Here is a 20120-nt window from a genome sequence, read left to right on the forward strand (position 1 = left end):
TGTTGTGATCGTGTTTATGTGTTGAAACTAATTTAGTTTTCCATTAGTCTTGTCTTTTAACATGGTTCTTTAATCTTGTCTTTTGACATGGTTTTTTAGTTTTTCCTTTTAGTTTTTTCTGGTTCGAGTCTTGTTTTTTGGCATGGGTTGTGTGTTGGGTTTTATGCCCTAAATAAAACTCTATTTCAATGTAATCTAGATTATTCAATATCAATAAAGTAACAGAAGTATTTTCATTCATTTGTGTATGTTTTGGTTCACCTTATCAATTGTTTGTCTATTTGATTTATAAATTCATTCAAACCCTTTTCACATACTTGATCATGTTTATTGTGTTGTCAACACAGTGGAAAGTAAACATGACTATGTGAATAAAGGATTCCTAGATTTATCAGAACACTGGGTTTTACTGATATGACAATCTACAACAGAGTTTACTTGCATTTGGAGAAATGCTATGTTCTTTCCAGAACATTGGTTAAAGTAAAGCTCGGGTTGGATGCATGGAGTATGCATTGGAATGGACCGATATTGAACTTTGAAATAGATTTATAAAACTTACCGTAATATCTACTCAAGTCAATATCACTAAGTTGATCCTAGATCAAATGATCTAAATCCTGATATGGTTAGGTTCAATCTCAAGAGTATTATTCGTGTTCTTTGATTTGTTAGTTAAGCCTACTTTTGGGTCAGGGTGATACGTACATTTTGGGAACACGGTAGTGCAATTGAGTGGGAGTGCTAACATAAACATGGAATCTATAGCTTCTATCTGCGAATAGTAAGCAAAGGATGATTTCCTTAGAGCTTAACCAAACAAAGATAAATGGTGGAGTACTCATTTCACTTAGCTGAAATATCATTTATACAGGGTTAAGTGTTTTAAGGATAAAATACATTGTAGGGTGTTACGGTAATTAAGTCCCTTTACAATGTAAATCACCCATATAGAGGATCATTGATCAAATTAGGATTATAACAATGGATAACTAATGATGTGTCTATACGGTGGAACATATAGAGCATTCTATATAACTGAGAGTGCAATTCTAAGTTCTATGCGTGGATTCAACGAAGAATTAATAAGTCAGTGAATTTAAGAAGTAAATTCTTGATCTGCTTATTGGAAGCTCGGATATATAGACCCATGGTCCCCTCACTAGTTGAGACAATATTACTTGTAAGACTCATTTAATTGATTTTAATTAATCAATTATAATTCTCAAGTTAGACTGTGTCTATTTGAGAATTTATCACTTATTAAGGGCAAAACAGTAAATAGAGAATTTGAAGGGCATATTGATTAATTGGGAAACTTTAATTAGTTTTATTATTAATAAATAAATGACAAAATATTATTTGATAATTAATTTTAATTATTAAATAATTAGATTTGACATTTATGTGGTTGAATAAAGAAATTGGCAGTTTTTGACAAAATAGGAAACTAGCAATGTAGGAAAAGGAAAGTTGGAAAAGTGGCAAGCCTTGTTTCCACAATGCCTAGGACGACCACCTTGCTTCCCTTTTCACATTGATTTTTTAATTTTTTAATGCCAAGTAATTCAACCATAGCCCTAGGTGGTCTTCTATAAATAGAAGGTAAAGGCTTCAGTTTTTGTAACACTTTGACAGAATTTTCTCTCACACAAAAACTCTCTTCAAGCCGCCACTCTCTCTCTCTACCTTCTCTGTTTTCGAAATTCTCTAAGTGATAGAGTAGTGCCCACACACATAAAGTAATACCTCAATCATAGTGAGGAAGGTTGTGTAGAATCCAGATTCAACAAAGAAGGACATTCGGGCTCAGATCTTGATTATACTCTGCTACCCAAAGGAATCAAGGGTTAGAGATCTGAGTGGGAGGAGACATATATTCCGCTGCACCCAATGTAAGATCTCTCTTACTTTTATGTGTTTAATTTTCTATCATTTTAGAAGTTCATATTTAGGTTGTTAAATCAACATACTTGTGAGTAGATCTAAGATCCATGGTAATTGATTTGCTTGCAAGAAATTTGGACTTAAAACGATTTGTTTGTATTTTGGATGGTATCATGTTGCTTTGTGTGTCATATTGATGTTTGATTGTTTTTTGTGAATTCTGGGAAAAATAATTACTTTTCTGTCTCTGTAATTATTTTTAATGGATATTTTGGAAAATTCTAAGCAATTTACTTTTTTACAGAACTTGATTTCGATTTAATTTGAATTAGTTATGAATTTTTGAAAATTGGAAAAATTGGGATGATGAACACCTTCCCACGCGCGCGGAATGGCTGCATGCAGCCTCCCTGCGCCGTGAGATCTCGGCCAGCATCCCAAGGGCGCGCGCGGATGGGTATGCTATGCATACCATCCGTACTGTTCATCAATTTTTCCATTTTTTTTTTCGATTTTTCATGCTATTTCATGGAATTAACTTCCAATTTTTTGTGTAGTTTTGTATGTTGATTTTTGTTTTTCAAATTTCAAATCTAATTATCAGAAATAAATTAATTTAATTTTTTAAAATTAATTTTAGATATTAGTGTAATTTGAATTTGAAAATAGGTTAAAATCAATTTTTGCTTACCTCTTTTCTTATTTCCTTTAAAATTTGATTATTTTATTTTTTAAGGTCAGATATTAAATTTTTTTTGGTAAGTTGACCTTATTTAGAATAAGATCACAATAATCATGATATTTTAAAAGAGGAAATAAGATATTTTTGTTAACTTTTAAATTTTGTTATTCTTACTTAAATTAAATTGTAAAATAAGAAAAGGATATGTATTTACCATTTTCTATTTTATTGAATATTTAATTTATTAAATAACATGAAATTTAAAAGGAAAGTTAGCAATTTATTTTGAAATGATATTTAGGTTACTTAAAACCTAATTTTTCAAAATTGTAGGTTTAATTTTTAAATATTTTTTTTTAAAAACCGATTTTTTTTATTTTCGAAATATATATTTAAAAATTAAATAAATCCTACATCCAACTATCCAAATCTAACTTATTGCAGGAGTATCATTTATAGAGATTTTCAGGTATCATGTCACTATCTTATATTTCTCCTTTATATATAGACTAGGGAATAGATTTTAATAATTTTTTAAAATTTTACATTAAAAGGATTAATTTTTAATTACGAATTAAATTTTAAGTCTAATTTTTTAAATTATTTTTTTTTATGAATAATATAAAATCAATATTCAATCTATCTATATATATATATAAAGGAGAAGTATGAAGCAGTGACATAGTACTCTACAATCCTTTTAAATCTATTTTTCTCTTCTCTCCTTATTCTCTCAATTTTAATATTTAATTAAAACATAAATTTACACATTAATATTTTACTATTATTTTATAATAATAATTAAAAATTTAAACAAATATCTATATTATTATTTTCTCCTTCCATCTATTTTTAATTCATCTTATAATCTTTTTTAAAAAAATTAATTTAATCATAAAAAAAAACTAAAATATCTATCCATAATAACACACACACATATATATATATTATATTATATATATTGATCATACTTACCCTACTTCACTATATATTATTATTTTATAATAATAATTAAAATTTTTTAAAAAATATCTATACTACTAATCTATTTCTTACTATTATAAAAGTGTTGTAATGAGGTGATAGTTTGGAGACAATTTTACCCTTTAAGAAAGTCAGTATTAACAATTTTGCCCTTCCACCGGTCAATAACTGAGGTATTGAAATTCCATCTAATAGTCAAAATTAACAGCTCATGTGTTTGTATTTCCCAATATTATATTAAAGTACATTTATTACCTTTTCAACCTCTATTTAATTCTCTGTCTTCATATCTATGGAGCTTTTCCATTTCCACTTTTTCTTATATTGTTAATGTATGCTTTTAATATATTAAATAGTAAGATTTTGAAGGTGAAAAAGTGTAATAGTCAAAATTGACAGCTCACGTGTTTGTATTTTCCAATATTTCCATTTCTACTTTTTCTTATATTGTTAATGTATGCTTTTAATATATTTAGTAGTAAGATTTTGAAGGTGAAAAAGTGTAATAGTCAAAATTCACAGCTCACGTGTTTGTATTTTCCAATATTATATTAAAGTGTATTTATTACATTTTAAACCTCTATTTAATTCTCTCTCCTGATATCTCTACAACTTTTCCATTTCCACTTTTTCATTAATTTAATTCTCTCTTGATATTTTTGTAAATTTCCTTTGAAATGTTTATCTCTTCCTCTTCTTCTCTCTCTCTGTTTCTCTGCAACTACTATGTACAGTTGGGAAATGACGAACACAACAAATAGGAACACCCATTAGATCAATGACAAGAGAAGGCTTACGACGGTGGCCACAACCACCACCACCGCCGAGTTCATAACGGCGCTCAATAATTTCGACATGCAGACCTCCACCAGGTATGTTTATTTATTTCAAAATCTCTAATTTTTTTTACCCTTCTTTCTCTCCATCTGTACACAAAAATGTAAAATCCCTAATTTTTTTATTTGTATTGCTCAATTTTTTTTTAAATCCCTAATTTTTTTACCCCTTTTTCTCTCTATCTGTATATATAAATGTCACATATCATGAAATTTATCTACTTTTACACATATTTTAATTTAAGTATTTTTGTTTTCGAATTTCTTGGACTGATGCATGTTTGATAATTTTGCCCTTAAAAGAAAAAGCTAAAAAAAATATAGATAACTTTTGGATTCTTTTTTTTTAAAAAAAAAACAAAAAATATACAACTATTAGCTTACTCATCAAATACGTGTTAGAATACTAAATTTTTGATTTTTCATAATATCAAGTTTTTTTAATTTTCTGATTATCTGTTAGTAGAGTTTTTAAAATATTTGAAGATAAATCTTTGGTTTTATCTTATATTTAACTACGTGTTGAGCGAATTGGTATATTACTGCTGAGTCATTATATATACGTGTTATATGATTGAAATTTATCCTCACTTTAAAAGTTAGTATAAATATGCTATTCTAACATGATCAAACTTATCAAATAAACTGTTTTAAGAAATGGAACTTTGCTTCTTCAATCTCTCAGGTTTGGTTTACTGAGTCATTATATAGACTTGTTTTGATGTATACTTAAGTCATGCTTTCATGTATATATGACTTTATTTGGTGAAATTTATTATTATGTATTTAAGTTTTATGCTTTTATGGGTATTATATGTGTATGTTTTCGGTTTGTGATTGAATCTTTGTGAATCTTTTCTTATTTATATACTCTTGTAGTTGCATGTGAGTCTGAACATCTCTCTCTCTGTTTTCTTTTTCTCTTTTGCAGGCATGTTCTAACTCTGTTTTGGTGGATTTGGGTTACAAAATTCTCTCATACCTTTAAAGGTCGATTTTTTTGAATTGTAAAACATATTTACAGTAACTGATTCTCTTGTTTTATTTCAATTATTGGTAAAGATTTCAAATTTTGGTTTTAAGGGGTTCATTTATTTGTTTTGTTAGTTTGCTTTGCTATCATCCGACTAACTTTGTAATTAATTGGGTTGTTTAATGTACTGTATATAAACACTGACTTATTTATCAGTGTGTAGTTGTATTCACAGCCAAATTATAAGCTAACTACATCACATCTTATCAAATTACAAGCAACTAATAATTAGTTAGGATTAATTATATGTAGAAATTTATATAATAGTTCTTTATGATGAACATATTGTTGGGTTTTATGCCCTAAATAAAACTCTTTACAATCTGATTAGTTGTCAATATAAGAAATTTGAAGTGATTGATGTTTGCATGAATTTTACATGCTAATGGTTTAATATGTTTAATATGTTTATTACATTCATACACACTGAATCAGTTAAATCCAGATGATATGTTTATTCACAATTACAGTATCGTCAACACAGTGGAATGTGATTGTGATCATATGAATCAAAAGTTTTGGTCTCTGTTTCATCAGTGTTATTGGATTTACACTAATGTGATAATCAACGATGATGTATACTTACACTTGGAGTAAGTGTTATGTTCTTTCCAGGACATTAGTAAAGTATACTAGTTTCGAATGTATGGAGTATACATTGGACTGGACCGATATTGCAACTAAGTTAAGATATTACAAACTTACCGTTATACATATCTTTCCAAGTCAATATCAGTAGTTGATCTTAAGATTAAAAGAATCTAAATCCTGATATGCTTGGGCTCAACTCAGGAGTGCTATTCATGTTCTTTGATTTATTAGTTAAGCCTACTTTTGGGTCAGGGTGATACGTATATTTTGGGAACATGATAGTATGACTGAGTGAGAGTGCTGAACATAAATATGGAATCTATAGCTTCTACTGGTGTATAGAAGTTAAGTGATGATTCCCTTCGAGCTTAGCAAATAGAAGTAAATGGATGAGCTCTTGTTTAACTGACTAATTATTAGATCACTAAACACCATTTACAGGTAGCTAAGTGTTTTAAGGGGCAAAATACATTGAGGGGTGAGAACGGTAAAGAAATCCCATCTCGATGTAAATCATCTATATAGAGGATCTTTAAATCACAATAAGATTATAACATTGGTTAAATGAGATAGTATATTGATATCGTGGAACATACAATATGCTCTATATAAGTCTGAGAGTGCAATTCTAAGTTCTAAGAGTGGATTCAACGAAGAATTAATAAGTAGGAATTTACTTGGTAAATTTGGTTCACTTATTGGAAGCTCAGCATATAGATCCATGGTCCCCATTCTAGTTCAGAACATTCTGCTTGTAAGACTCATTAATTGATTCGTGATTGATCAATTATAATTCTAAAGTTAGACTATGTCTAATTTTATGAATTTTCACTAAGTAGGGGTGAAATTGTAAAGAAAAGAGATTCTAGGTTTATTTATTTATTAATGGACTTTGTATGTCTAATTAATAATTAAATTAAATGACAATATTATTTAATAATCTATTTTAGTTATTAAATAATTAGTTTTGGCATTTAAAAGGTTAGAATTTAAAAATTGGCATTTTTGAGAAAATAGAGATAAAATTTGATAAAACTGCAAAATCAAGTGAGGCCCAATACAACACCATGGCCGGCCACTAGAAGGAGTTTTTCAAATTAATATTTTTATTATTTTAATGCCAAATAATTCCTAACCTAAACCTAGTAGTTGCCTATAAATAGAAAGTGATGGCTCAGTCAAATTACACAAGTTTTCACAAGCCTTTCTGACAGAAATTTCTCTCTTCAGAAAACTGACCCTTCCCCACTTTCTATACCTGGCCGAAATCATCATTCTCTTTTCTCCTTCATCTTTTTCGACCCTAGTGAAAGAGTAAGTGCCCACACACAGCAAGCAGTAACTCAATCATAGATTGGAAGACTGTGAAGGATCAAACTTGAAGAAGAAGGACATTCGGGCTCAGATCTTGATTAAACTCTGCTACAGAAAGGATTCAAGGGTTAGAGATCTGAGTGGAAGGAGACATTAATTCCGCTGCATCAATGTAAGGTTTTCTTAACTTCATATGTGTTTAATTTATCGTTTTAGAAAGTTCATATTTAGGGTGTTTAAACAACATACTTGTGAGTAGATCTAAGATCCTGGTAAAATAATTTCCAACAACTGGCCTCAGAGCCTTGGTAATTGATTTACTTGCATGAAATTTGGACTTTAAAACGATTGTTTGTTTGTTTTTGGATGGTATCATGTTGTATTGAGTGTTATTTGATGATTGATTGATGTTTGTAAATTTTCGTGAAAAATAATTGCGATTCTGTTTCTGGAATTATTTTTATTGGATAGTATGGAAACAATTAAGCAAGTTAGCCTTTTACAGAAGTCAATTTTGATTTTATTTGAATTAGTTATGAATTTTTGAAGATTTGAAAAAATCGGGGCTGTGCTGAAATTTTCGTGCGATCGCGAAACTGTCCGTATAGTTCACAATTTTGTCGTTTTTCTTCGATTTTTCATACTTTTTCATGGAATTAACTTCCGATTTTTGGTATAGTTTTGTATATATACTATTACTATTCCTAATTCAATTCTAATTATAATTTTGAATTAATTTAATATTTTTTAAATTTAATTCAAGATATTAGTGTAATTTGAATTTGAATAGAATTAGTATCTATCTTCTTGCTTAAAAATCTATCTTATTTTTAAATTTGATTATATCTTATCTTATTTTTAAATTTAAGGTCAGATTTTATAATTTTTTTTTTTAAAATTAAATCTTTTTTAGATATTTTGACCTTATTTAAATTTAAAATAAGATATTTATAATCATGTAATTTTAAATAGATGTAAGATATTTTGCTAACTTTTAAATTTTGTTATTTTATTTATTTAAATTAAATTTAAAATCTGAAAAGATATTTCATTTATCTTTTCTAATTTTTATTTAATTTTTATTTTTAAAATAACATTTAATTTTTAAAAGTAGTTAGCAAATTTTGAAATGATATTTAGGTTGGTTGAAACCTAATTTTTCAAAAAGTAGGTTTAATTTTAAATATTTATTTTTTAAATAATTTCGAAATTTAAATTTTTTTTATTTCCGAAATTAAATATTTTTTTTTTAAAATTTTTTTTTTTGAAAATTAAAAATATTTTTTATTTAATTATTTATTTTTCGAAATTATTTATTTAAAATTAAATAAATCCTACTTCCAACTATCCAGCTAACCTTGTTGCAGGAGTATATGGTTTAAACTTGTGTGTAAGTTTTTCAAAACCTATTATTATTTGATTGCAAATAGCCATGGTTACTTTTTGCCAGATCTAATGATCTGATGGCTCCCTTGGTCAAGTTAATAATTTGTAACAGGTAAATTTTACAATCTTCTTTCATCTGTGTATGACCTAGCAACATGATAGGATCCATCCAAAGTGTGCCTGTGTGAGCCTATATGTTTATTTTGTTTTAATATAGATACATATAGGTTGTTGCTAAATAAAATGTCACACCATGATAGATTTTATTTAGGTCCATTTAGTTATTGGACCTATTCAATTAATAACAGTTATTTATTTTAAGGTTAAATTCCTCTCTTTTGGGCCTTGTGTGAGAGTTGGGAGCCATAGAAGTGGGTACGACATACTGAACCCAGCACCCCCTCACATGAACTACCCCAATTGTGAAGGCCCATTTGCCTGATTTAAATAACTGTACTAGGTTAATTATATTAGTTTGACCTAATAAAATTGAATTAGCAACATAATTAACTTTTAAAATATATGAAAATTTATTTTTCATTTTAATATTTTAAAGTTAATTTTAAGAAAAACACTTTTAGTTTAGATATTAATTCTAGACAAACTATTTGTATTTTTCTTGTATTTAATTAAATATAGAATTTTAACTAACTAAGATTTTTTCTGGAGCTTATTTAATTAAATATTCCTATTTAAGTTATAAATTAGTTGTATCAACTCATTTTTCTTATCTAACTTAAATTTGAATATTTGATTTAAATTTTAAATCAAGTTGAGGAATCCTAGGCATTAGTTATTAAAGATTCTTAAGATATTTTTTAAGTTAATATATTTTCAAATATTAACTTAAAATGGAATATTTTAGATATTTTTTGGTTAATATCTTTTCAAATATTAACTTTAAAAAGATATCTTCAAATTAAGTGGTTACAACTTAATTTTTGATATTTAATTAAATCTAAATTTGAAATTATTTAAGTTTTAGATTTTTTCTATCTAACTTAAATTAGATATTTTTCAAATTTTTGAGAAGATACTTAGTCAAATAAGATATTTTCTAGATAGTAATTTCTAGACTACTTATTATTTCTAATATTTAAATAGGAAAATATTATACTTTGTGAAATTAATTATTTAAATAATTAATTTTGGTACAATTTTTTTAAGTATATTTTTCCTAGTATTAAATAGAAATTAATAATTAAGCCTTCTCTACACTTAATTATTTATTTCTTGAATTTAATACATTTAATTAACTTGAAAAATCTAAATATCTAAGTTGATTTTCATCATGATACTTAAATATTTATTGTTTTTTCATGACACTTAATTAAATAGAAAATTATTTTTAGGTTGAAATTTAATTTTTCAACTTAAATTTAAATAATTTTCAAAATATATATATATATTTTTTTTTATTTTATTAATCAATTTCGAAAATTGCATTTTATATATGCAATATTTTCGAATTTTATTTTGAAAAATAGATTGAGTTGTAAATTAATTATTTATTTTAATTAATTCTTGGACCAACTACAATCAATGATTTTTTCATTTAATTGATTAATTTAAAATAAATGAATTTAAAATATATATATATATATATATTATTAGAAATTGAATTAACTAGTCAAAAGAAAATCTAGATAGGTGATATTTTTGCTTGAAGTATTTCTTTTCTTTTTTTTTTATTATTTTCGAAAATTGTATTTTTATATACTTTAAATTTTCGAGCCCAATAAATATATTCTCAAAGGAAATTTTTAAGTTGCTAATTATTTATTTAATTCAACTTAAATTAATTTCCTTAATATTTATATTTAAGATTATTACTAAGATGGAAATAATTAATTTTATTTCAATCACCATCTAAGTATAATTTTATAAATATTATATTAAATTCTTATTTTTGAATTTTAATTCTTAAATAGAATTTAATGAGATTTATTTATTAGAATAATAAAGAAAATACATTTTAAACAATGAGCTTTATTATTATTAAGATATTCGATCTCCATTGTGGGTTTTACACCGCGTTTGTTTTAGTGAGTAATCCTCCCTAATGGAGGAACGTTCATTAGCAATTTCGCACCGTTTAATCTCACATGATAAGTGGTTTGTAAGTGTTTTATATGGTATAGATCACCCTAATGGTGGCGACCATATTTGACTTACAAATTGCGAAACAATGGTAGAAGCTCATGAGATAGAATAGCCTTGACTCTCGCCTAAACGAGACAACGCTGGATTTTGATCTTGATCGAATAAAAGGTTGCTAGAATGTTTAACATTTTAGATGAGCTGACAACTCTATTCAATGGATGGTAGCTTTGACTCTCGCCTAAACGGGACACTGATATCAGTTTGTTGAAAACCTTGGAAATTATTTAGGATTGAATTTTTTAAGTATTTTCTCATATCATTCCTACTTGCTATGTGCTTATAATTTCTGAATTGATTTTGTGTGTTAAACCATTATTTAATTTCTATTTGTTAATTTCTATTATTTTGTAGTATTCTATTTTGTCAAAATGAATCCCATGTTATCACTGTTGACTGAAAATAAGCTGAATGGATCTAACTTTAATAAATGGAATGAGAACATCAATATTGCTCTCATAGGAGAAAGTGCCTTGTTTGTTTTAACTGAGCCGTCACCTGAAGTGCCTGGGGACAATGCTTCCAAAGCTGTGAAAGAAAAGTATGAGCGTTGGCAGAAAGCAAATGACAAAGCTCTATACTTTATGCTTTCTAGCATGGTTGACACCCTCAAAACTCGGTTTTCTAAAACTGAGAAGGCTGCTGAAGTAATGACGAAGTTAAATGAGCTATTCGGCAAGGCATCACTTCAGTCACGCTTTGACGCGACTAAGAAGTACATTAATGCACGGATGGAACCTCATCAAAACGTGCGTGACCATGTTCTCCTCATGTCTAGTTATTTCCAAGAAGCCCAGGATCATGGTGCTGAAATGGACAGTGCTACTCAAGTTAGTCTTATCTTGAATAGCCTGACTCCAGCATTTCTACCATACACATCAAATTATGTCATGAATAAGAAGGAAATTGACTTTCATGAATTAGTCAATGACCTTCAAACTTATGAAAATTTGATTGAAGGACCCAAGAAGAAAGGGAGTAAACCTCACAATCCTGGGAATGGTAATGAGACGATGAAACCTGAAGCAAATGTTGCCTCTGCTTCAAAGCCCAAATCGAAGAAGAAGTGGAACAACACCAAGAAGCGAACAAAAGCCATGAAGAATAAAAAGGCTGTTCCTTCTGGTGATGCTACACTTAAAGGAAAGTGTTTCTACTGCAATTAGAAAGGTCATTGGAAACCCCAGTGTCCTAAACTTCTTGCAAAGAAACAAGGTATTTCCATCTATAAACTTTAAAAGTTTTAGTGAATTATTATCCAACTGGATTTATGATTCTGGACTAAACTTTGTTTATTTGTTTTCTTCTTCTTATAGACCAAGCTACTTGAACTCAATTGAGTTGGATCAGAAAGCTGGACCAAGGGTGAAATCGTCCAGATGAAGATGAAGCTCTTCAATTTTTGAATTAATTGTTTTAGTTTAAAGACAATTTGGATTTCAAATTTTAGTTAGGGATATTTATCCCTGTTTTTCTCATATTGTTGCAATACATTTTTTTTAATATTAATAAAGTTTTATTTTCGAAATTCACTATTGCAATTTATGAGATTGAGCTTCATTTAATTTTATCTTCATCAATTATTACCACATTATATTTGTATGTTTGTATGTGTAAGTGTTTTTATTATTGATGCAAATTCTATAATATTTACAACTCTTCATAGAGTTATATTATATAAACACTAGAAATTATTTCTATGTTTATCAATAATTGTTAATTCTCATACAATTATTAAGAATTTGTTTAATAAAAGGATCTTATGATCTGATAGGGGTGGAGAAAAGTTAAGAAAACTATGCAGTTCAACGATCTTTTATATCTAATGAACTATGGATAGTATTCAACTCCACATAAACTCTATCACACTAAGAGAATCATGATCTTTACAACCTTTAGGGGTGGATCATAATCTCTATATACTTAGGGGTGGAGGTTATCCATAGTACCCTATATGTATATTCTTAGGGGTGGAGTCCATTCCACAATTCCCTATGAAACACATATCTTGTTTAAACATAGAAGTAATATAATGAGTCAGCTATTGTCAATATAAATTCTTGATCTTGATTGTATGTTCCATTTCGTTTTTACTGTTGTAAGTAAAAGTCTGATACCTTTGAAAGTTCTTTGTTAAAGTTTCACACTACCTTAATTGAGTGGGAGAATTTTAAAGTTCTATACCCATCTTCATTAGGTTGATAATTGTGATAGGTACTTAAGAACACTACTGAAAAGCAAATCTAACCATTCACATGGATAGGAATAGCTTATCAGAATTATGAGAATAAGATAAAGAACTCTAGTTCAGTCCATTCGAATGACTTGAACCAAGAATTCTTAATCCTCATAAAATTTGATGGTATCTTAATTTTTGATTACTTTATCTCTGGCATGTATTTTTCACTTCAAATACTAGTCTGTTATGTTGATGACTTAGTCTTAACTTAAATTTTTAAACTAATACAAAAGTCACAACTAGGTAACTCTCCAAACAATCAGAGGTTAAAAGTATTATTTAACCAGACATCTGCTATTGAGTGGGAGCTATCTGAGATGTAATCAAATAGGGAACATTAGAAGATATTCAAGAAGGATTTATGAAAGTGATCTATATGTCAGATATTAAGGAACTGTGTATCAGTTATCTTTGTATCACACCATCTAATTTCGAAATTCTATAAGATGGTGCTTACTTTGGGGGTGGAGGAATTATTGTATAATAATTCAAGCTCTACCAGAAAAGAATTATAACTTTGTGTATTCGAAATCCAAGAAAGTTATATCAATGAAGATAAGTCTACACAGTATTATCTCAATTACATATTTTAAAATATGAGAGATATGTCTTCTGTTAATTCAGATGTACTTTTAAAACAGTAAAGATTTCAGTATCCCTTGATGAGTAAAGCATATAGTAAAGGATGTTTCATAAGAGTTTTTATGAACTAGTTCCAGAAGTTTGGGTGGATTCAAATATACTACACTTGATCTGAAGATCAAGACATCAGATTGACCTATTTGCACAGTTTGTTTTATATTAGTGCAAGTGGGAGTTTGTTGGTTTTTATGGCCTAAATAAAACTCTTTACAATCTGATTAGTTGTCAATATAAGAAATTTGAAGTGATTGATGTTTGCATGAATTTTACATGCTAATGGTTTAATATGTTTAATATGTTTATTACATTCATACACACAGAATCAGTTAAATCCAGATCATATGTTTATTCACAATTACAGTATCGTCAACACAGTGGAATGTGATTGTGATCATATGAATCAAAAGTTTTGGTACCTGTTTCATCAGTGTTATTGGATTTACACTAATGTGATAATCAGCGATGATGTATACTTACACTTGGAGTAAGTGTTATGTTCTTTCCAGGACATTAGTAAAGTATACTAGTTTCGAATGTATGGAGTATACATTGGACTGGACCGATATTGCAACTAAGTTAAGATATTACAAACTTACCGTTATACATATCTTTCCAAGTCAATATTAGTAGTTGATCTTAAGATTAAAAGAATCTAAATTCTGATATGCTTGGGCTCAACTCAGGAGTGTTATTCATGTTCTTTGATTTATTAGTTAAGCCTACTTTTGGGTCAGGGTGATACGTATATTTTGGGAACATGATAGTATGACTGAGTGGGAGTGCTGAACATAAATATGGAATCTATAGCTTCTACTGGTGTATAGAAGTCAAGTGATGATTCCCTTCGAGCTTAGAAAATAGAAGTAAATGGATGAGCTCTTGTTTAACTGACTAATTATTAGATCACTAAACACCATTTACAGGTAGCTAAGTGTTTTAAGGGGCAAAATACATTGAGGGGTGAGAACGGTAAAGAAATCCCATCTCGATGTAAATCATCTATATAGAGGATCTTTAAATCACAATAAGATTATAACAATGGTTAAATGAGATAGTATATTGATATCGTGGAACATACAATATGCTCTATATAAGTCTGAGAGTGCAATTCTAAGTTCTAAGAGTGGATTCAACGAAGAATTAATAAGTAGGAATTTACTTGGTAAATTTGGTTCACTTATTGGAAGCTCAGCATATAGATCCATGGTCCCCATTCTAGTTGAGAACATTCTGCTTGTAAGACTCATTAATTGATTCATGATTGATCAATTATAATTCTAAAGTTAGACTATGTCTAATTTTATGAATTTTCACTAAGCAGGGGTGAAATTGTAAAGAAAAGAGATTCTAGGTTTATTTATTTATTAATGGACTTTTTATGTCTAATTAATAATTAAATTAAATGACAATATTATTTAATAATCTATTTTAGTTATTAAATAATTAGTTTTGGCATTTAAAAGGTTAGAATTGAAAAATTGGCGTTTTTGAGAAAATAGAGATAAAATTTGATAAAACTGCAAAATCAAGTGAGGCCCAATACAACACCATGGCCGGCCACTAGAAGGAGTTTTTCAAATTAATATTTTCATTATTTTAATGCCAAATAATTCCTAACCTAAACCTAGTAGTTGCCTATAAATAGAAAGTGATGGCTCAGTCAAATTACACAAGTTTTCACAAGCCTTTCAGACAGAAATTTCTCTCTTCAGAAAACTGACCCTTCCCCACTTTCTATACCTGGCCGAAATCATCATTCTCTTTTCTCCTTCATCTTTTTCGACCCTAGTGAAAGAGTAAGTGCCCACACACAGCAAGCAGTAACTCAATCATAGATTGGAAGACTGTGAAGGATCAAACTTGAAGAAGAAGGACATTCGGGCTCAGATCTTGATTATACTCTGCTACATAAAGGATTCAAGGGTTAGAGATCTGAGTGGAAGGAGACATTAATTCCGCTGCATCAATGTAAGGTTTTCTTAACTTTATATGTGTTTAATTTATCGTTTTAGAAAGTTCATATTTAGGGTGTTTAAACAACATACTTGTGAGTAGATCTAAGATCCTGGTAAAATAATTTCCAACACATATATACAAGAAAGATATAATTAATTATATACATATTCATTGATGTCGTGTAATTATTTCTGCTGGATGAGTTAATGCATTATGTATATGGTGGAGGGTCTCTCTTGCTATCCGATAGCTGTTCTTTCCTATGAGATGTTTAAGTCCAAGATTATCTTTTGACTAAGAGAAAGAGAGAGAGAGACAGAGAGAGAGAGACAGAGAGAGAGAGAGAGAGAGAGAGAGAGAGAGAGAGAGAGAGAGAGAAAGCATGCATTTTATTAAGTCTAATAAACATTTCAGATCAAAATTTTTGCTTCATAAACCTGAAGATATCTTTGTCTATGTAAGAGACATAGAAAATTAGAAAAGGTACAATCTGACTATAGAATCTTTAGACATAAAAAAACACATTCATCATATTGAAAAATTTGATTAAATATTGTTGTTCTTTACCGATTTTTAAGTTCTTATAGATATATGTATTACAAAAAGTTCTTTTATGTGTATTATGAAGTTCTTTCATAAGTGATAAGCCAAAAAAATATAGCATGGATATGTAGAAACAGAATACATTTTGTAAGAAAAGTAAATGTTGTTCTAAATAAAAATCAAATTCAAGTGATAAACTAAATATAGAACAAAACCCATAACAATAATAGAAAAATTTTATTTGGTTCAATCTGTAGCTTCTTTTGTCAAAATTCTATTAGAATTTATAGCGTAAAGAGATTATTACCATCTTTTAATTAAACCTTACATAATAATGTACTGTGATGCTCTATTTTTAATTGTCTCAGTTCTCAACAAGTTTGTGCTTGCATGAATAACTTTTCTATAAACATACATTAACTAAGATTGACTTATCAGTTTCAACTATTATTTCTAAGTTTTTTAATTTATCCTTATAGTTATGACTTTGGTTATTTACAATTTTAGGAACGTTCTTATTCTTTTTTTATGTCTGTTAAAAACTTAGAATTATGATTATATTTAAATAAGTTTGGTTTGGACGGTTGATATATGCTTCATTTTCTCTTTTTTTTAAATTGCATAGTATCATTGATTGTGATTTATGTTTTTTTTTTAAAAAAAACACAACCACATAATTAATTATCTTTTATTGGTGTAATTCGCTACTAGTGTATATATTACAATTCTCTAATAGTGTATATATTAAAATTGGTATTTTTTAATTAGTGTATATATTAATATCAATATTACATTTTGTAAAGTCTTTTTTTGGCAAGTTAGTTGACAAAATAATTTTTCCATTTATGGTAAGATTGGTGTGCATTCATATTCGATTTCTTACCTTATAAATTCGGATTGTAGTTGCCCTTTTCCTTGTTTGGAAAGTTGCACTTTCAGCTGAACTTTCCTTTGTTGAAAACTTCTCAAAAGAGAAGGAATTCTCTTTTGGAAAGTTGTCTTTTTTAGGGAAACTTTGTTTATTGCATTTTCCTTATTAATTTCGATTGTATCTTGATACAATCAGAATATCTAATCTGTTTTTGGCAGGAATCAAGCATTGAAAGAAGATCGGACCCGATTTTAGTAAGTTTCCCGTTTCTGGGCAGATCTGCTTCGTCAGCATCCGAATCTGATGTAGCAGATCGTGTTTCTTTTGGAAAGTTTTTGTACAGCTGCTAATTCGAACTTGTGGTTGCCTCTTTGGTTTCTATGGTCTATAAATAGAGCCTAGAGAGCAACCATTCGAATTACCTCTTCCATTATTCATTTTTTACATTTATCTTTTGAGAGAAGAGAGTCTTTCTTTGTTTTGTGAGAGCCTAGTTGTTCACCTAGGTTCTAGTTGTTCTATTTCTGCTCTTACTCTATCCTAGAGGTTGTGAAGAACTACTTGACTGAACAAGAGATTGGTCTTCGGGAGAAGACTTGATAAAGCCTTACTTCGGGAGGAAGTAAGCACTTGGTCTTCGGGAGAAGACTTGTTGAAGCCTTACTTCGGGAGGAAGTAAGCACTCACACTTCAAAGACGAAGGGAGTTCGGGCTTGAAGGTGTTTCAAGAAGTCAGATTCATAAAGTGGATTACAAAGGATTGCGGCAATACTTTAGAGGGAGTCTAAACTTGTTTAAGTCAATTATCTTTGTAATTTTGATACTTTATTAATTGATTTCATTCTCTGGGCGTGGCCCCGTGGACTAGGAGTGTTCGGGAGAACACTGATACCACGTATAAATCTCTTGTGTCAAGTTATTTATTTTTCTGCAAATATTTTATATTCTGCCTGTTCAGTTCTGCTGTAGCAGAATTACTTTCTGCTGCTGCAAACGCGTACAGTTTTTATATTTTCGTATATACAACTGACATTTGCAAAAACACGGTTTTTCAATTGGTATCAGAGCGGGACACTAAACTCTTAGTGTGGTCCTATAACGTTTTTGTTAGAATGTCATTTTTTGCAGAAGGAAGTTCTATTTCTAGACCACCGTTGCTTAATGACTCTAACTATCCTTATTGGAAAGTTAGAATGAGGGCCTTCATCAAATCTCAAGATGAGAAGGCGTGGAGAATGGTTCTATCAGGTTGGTCTCCTCCAGTTGAGTCAGATTCTTCAGGTAATACTATTATAAAATCTGAACTGGAATGGTCTATTGAAGATGATAAATTATCTGCCTACAATAGCAAAGCCTTGCATGCTATCTTTAATGGTGTAGGTGAGGGTTACATTAAACTTATATCATCTTGTGTTTCTGCTAAGGAAGCTTGGGAGATTCTTCAAACTCAGTTTGAAGGAACTTCTGATGTGAAAAGATCTAGATTTATCATGCTTCAAACTAAATTTGATGAGCTTAGAATGTCTGATAATGAAACTTTAACTGAATTCTATGAAAAATTATCTGACATTGCTAATGAATATTTTGCTCTTGGAGAAAAGCTTGATGATTCTGTTCTTGTGAGAAAAATTGTTAGAGTTCTTCCAGAAAGGTTTGATACTAAACTTTTGGCAATGGAGGAAGCTAAAGATTTTAGCACTATGAAAGTGGAAGAATTGATGGGTTCCTTACGTACTTTTGAATTAAATCAACAGATTAAACAAAAGGACAAACCCAAATCCATTGCTGATAAAGGTAAAAGTATTGCTTTGAAAGTTGCTGATAATGAAAATTCTGATAGTGAATGTGATGATGAGATTGCTTTATTAACTAAGAATTTTCAGAAATATATGAAAAAGATGGGAAATAAAAAGAACATATCAAAAGGTTCAATAGGTAATACTTTCATTAAACCTTCTGTCTCTAACAAAAAGGGAATTCAGTGCAGGGAATGTGAAGGTTTTGGGCATATTCAAGCTGAGTGTGCAAACACTTTGAAAAAGAATAAGAAAAGTTTCAATGTCACTTGGAGTGATGATGAAACCGAAAGTGATGAAGATATTGCTGAAAATGTTGCCCTAACCTCTGTTATGACTAATGTGTTGTGTGATTCACAGGTGAAAGCTAGATTGGTATGTCTGAATAATACCACCAAACAAGAGGAATCAGATTCAGATGAGTCTGAAATCTGTGAAGAATCTCTTGCTGAATCATACAAAGTCATGTATGAAAAATGGATTCAGGTTGCTTCTGAAAATAGAGAGTTGAATAAATTGAATAAAAAATTGTCTCATCAGATTGAAATGTGTGATTTGAAAATAAAAGAATATGAGACAAGTTTTTGTGATAAAGATGAAAAAATCTCTCTATTAAAGAAGGAACTTGAAAATTTTAAGAAAAATGTTCAAATGCTTAACCCTGGATCTTCTATTTTTGAAAAAGCTCAGAATGCAGGTCAGAGAGGTTTCGCAGGCCTTGGTTCTAATGGAATGGAAAGTTCTGGAGTCACGAAGTTTGTAAAATCTAGTGTTCCAACGAATCACCTTGAGGCTACAAACTCTGCCGTAACAGATTCACGACTGTTAAAGAAGAATTTTCCGACGCTGCAAAATCTCCAGGACTTTTAAAAAGGGTAAGATCTCAGGTAAAAAGTTTTATTCCCATTTGTCATTTTTGTGGTAGAAAAGGACATATCAGACCTAAATGTTTCACGTTGAACAATCTGTTTAAAATAAATTATTTTGATAATTTGAAAAAATCTCAAAAGAAACATAAAGGTTTGAAACAAATATGGGTGAAAAAGAAGTGTCTAGCTGGTTTTTCTGATAAAACTGCTGTATCTCAAATGTGGTATTTTGACAGTGGTTGCTCTAGACATATGACAGGTGACAAGGATTTTTTGACTAACATTCGGCCTATGCAATGTGGAGAAGTCACTTTTGGTAATGGCCTATCTG

At 29.2% G+C, this 20120-nt stretch overlaps 1 long non-coding RNA gene across 1 annotated transcript; it reads left to right on the forward strand.

Moving 5' to 3' along the window:
* The first annotated feature begins 4192 nt into the window (after positions 1-4192).
* On the forward strand, positions 4193-5633 carry LOC133031119 (uncharacterized). The gene is made up of 2 exons (XR_009684622.1): positions 4193-4425; positions 5321-5633. It is a non-coding gene; the product is annotated as an uncharacterized LOC133031119 (long non-coding RNA).
* The last annotated feature ends 14487 nt before the right edge of the window (positions 5634-20120 follow it).

This window comes from Cannabis sativa, chromosome 9, assembly GCF_029168945.1.
Source record: "Cannabis sativa cultivar Pink pepper isolate KNU-18-1 chromosome 9, ASM2916894v1, whole genome shotgun sequence".
Taxonomy (NCBI): domain Eukaryota; kingdom Viridiplantae; phylum Streptophyta; class Magnoliopsida; order Rosales; family Cannabaceae; genus Cannabis; species Cannabis sativa.